This window comes from Palaemon carinicauda, chromosome 2 (genome assembly GCF_036898095.1).
Source record: "Palaemon carinicauda isolate YSFRI2023 chromosome 2, ASM3689809v2, whole genome shotgun sequence".
Classification (NCBI taxonomy): Eukaryota; Metazoa; Arthropoda; class Malacostraca; order Decapoda; family Palaemonidae; genus Palaemon; species Palaemon carinicauda.
Window position 1 is genome coordinate 23,361,304 of NC_090726.1, and position 3,423 is coordinate 23,364,726.

The window sequence follows — 3,423 nt, forward strand, 5'->3', positions numbered from 1 at the left end:
TCACTTGCAATTCCAACAAAATTTTCTTTTGCTAACTTCCACTCCTCCTCTAAATTACCAGTTTCTCTTACTCTCACGTCGTCATATGCCATTTTCAACCTTTCCTGATATTTACTTTTTACCCCCGGTTTTATTAGCTCTTCAACCCTCACTAGCTCCCTTTTACATCCACCTACTCTATTCCCCCACTCTTTTGCTACAACTAATTTTACTTCCACCAAAAAATTATCAGACATTCCGTTAGCCTTACCCCTAAAAACGTGCACGTCTTTCAATCTTCCAAACATTCTTTTAGCTATCAACACATAATCCATTAATGCCCTTTCTACTACTCTTCCATTTACCACTCTTACCCATGTATACTTATTTTTATCTTTCTTTTTATAAAAGCTAGCACTTATTACCATCTCTTGTTCAACACATATATCTACCAGTCTCTCACCACTCTCATTTTCACCTGGTACGCCATACTTCCCAATGACACCTTCTACCTCTCCAGCGCCCACTCTAGCATTTAAGTCACCCATGACAACTACATAATTCCTTCTACCCAGTCCTTCTACACACCTAGTTAATTCATTCCAGAACTCATTCCGCTCTTCTTCACTTTTCTCACTACCTGGCCCATACGCACTGACAAACGTGTGTGTGTGTGTGTGTGTGTGTGTGTGTGTGTGTGTATGGGTGTGTGTGCGTTTTTAGACTAAAAAAACAAATAATTTGACCCAATTGAACGCGGCCTCGCTGGCCATAACACCCTAGCTAGAGCTTCTCTTCAAATACCTTTTTTTTCTCATTTTTTTATATTAATATCAACTTGACTCATTTTCTTTTAATCTGGCCGAATTGATAACTAAATTTTTCTTGTAAAATTAACAGAAGCTGATCTTATTCTCTCTGTCCTTATAATTATTCTTACGAAGCCATTAAGGTAATTCTATAAGAATATATAATTCTATATGAAATTCTTTCTCAGTTCTTTTGATTGGGCTGCTCTTTACTTATATCAACTATGATTAAATATTTGTTAGTGTTATTTTATACTTGAAAGTCATTTGCACCACTTAATTATTATCTAATAATAAAAATGGATTTTAGTATGTTGGATAGTAAATGCTGCTTGAATAAATAGAGCAAGCACATTGATATCTTACACTACTTTTTAGTGGGGATAAAGGCAAGGGACAGTGACAATACTACAGTAGGACAATGCCCAAGAGACTGGACTTACATGCATATGTTCAGTGTACAAGGCCCTCTCCATCAGGCTAGGATCAGGGTGGGTAAGGGAGTAGCTACAATTGACTCAGCAGGTACACCTATAGGCTTCACCAAATTCTCATCTCCAGCCCACAATGACGGGAGAGATTTAAGACACCACAAGAAACTAAGGAGCTCGACTGAGTCCCCCACACCTATCCAGCAGAAGCATAGGAGGGACACTTCAAATAGGCTATTGCAAACTAAGATTTCATAATAATTAAAAGCTATTTTCGTCACTCAGAGTTGATCTTAGAACCATTTAGGAAAAAAAAAAATTATATTGCCTTTTTTTTTAATAGAGTTGACTGATTTATTGGGCTTTATCTGATATTGAAACTTACTTGGTTACTGACGACGAGTTACAGAGAAGGAAGAACGGTTTATTTCAAGGCCGATGAAGGCAAGTCACCAATTTCCCTCTTTTTCCTCCACACCCCAGACAGGCTGGGGACCCGGCAAGAACTTCGATTTATTTTCCTCGTTCTCTGCTGGTCTTTCCCCCATTCCATCAGACCTGCGAGCTATAAGGACTTCGGAAAAAAACTGAAGGGAGATCTTGAGCAAGAGTAATTTCAGAGACTTTTCTTTGTAACTTATTTGGTTCCTTTTCTTGTGTTTTTACCTACTTTCCACTACGTATTACATAGAGCGTTTTAGTTTCCCTTTTTGGACCTCTTCCTAGGAATATTTTTTTTTTATCTATTATGTTGGAAATACAATTCATATAATTGTGTCATTTTACTAGCTGTATATCACCTTTTTATGAGACAGTTACCTCCGATGAAAATCCCTGTAAGATATTTTATGTTATGGTAAATAAATCGGAGAAGAAAATAATTTAGCCAATTATTATCATTTTGATTTTCATAACCAGAATACTATGATTTAAAGGAAGCTAAGAGGGTAGAAAACTGAAAGGAGTTGAAAAGAAAAATATGAAATCAATAGAGATGAATTGTACAGTATTGATAATAAGGTGACTGAATATCTGAAATAAATCTTCTGTGTCTATTTCTAAATGCTCACGCTACATTACCATGATTACAGATGGAAGTATATAGAGTTAAAGCTTCTTTGTATATATATATATATATATATATATATATATATATATATATATATATATATATATATATATATATATATATATGTGTGTGTGTGTGTGTGAGTATGTACATATATATATATATATATATATATATATATATATATATATATATATATATATATATATATATATATGTGTGTGTGTGTGTGTGTGTGCGTGCGTGTATAAGTTTGTTTTTTTAACGATTTTTCTTTTAATTGAATTCAGGACTAGACTATTTTGAAATAATGTTTTAGAAAACTTTTTCCTATTTTCTCTGGTAAACTCAAAATGATGGGTCGGCCATATACGAATACGAATAACAAAATTCTATTTTGTTATTGTCATATTAAACTATATCATTATATTAAATCAGTATGATAAAAAATGGAATGAACCCACTAAAACATCGGTACTTTCATAAAAATCTAGCTAGAATCTACTATATTAAAATCTGAATATGAAAGAAAAAGATGAAGTTCAATGCTCACATTCAACTTTATACCTTGGGTCGAAGTGAATATATCTTCCGTATTTCTCCTTCCTATTATGTGACCAGTTATCACGACTGTATTGTGAGAGTATTTTATCATACATTTGAATGAGTAATATTAGTTCGCGAAATGATACTCGAGGTTCAAAACACATTACTTTAACATATGTAATTTACCTTTTGCCGTAAAGGATACATTATATTAGTTCTTATTGAGAGAGAGAGAGAGAGAGAGAGAGAGAGAGAGAGAGAGAGAGAGAGAGAGAGAGAGATTGATTTGATGTTGTCTGACATCCCAGAGAGAGAGAGAGAGAGAGAGAGAGAGAGAGAGAGAGAGAGAGAGAGAGAGGGGGGTAAGATAACGATTTGAAAAAAAGGAAAATTATTGTCTTACCACTGTTATAAGATAGTATTAACAAAGAATAATTTTAATTTCCATTGCATAATGGTAATGAACAGGATTAAATGTCAACTTAAGGGACAAAAAAAAAAAAAGATAATTCTTGAGCGTGACTTGACTCTGTGTCTGCTAACGTTATGTACTGTGACCATTGGGGCATCATATATTGGTTAGTAAAGT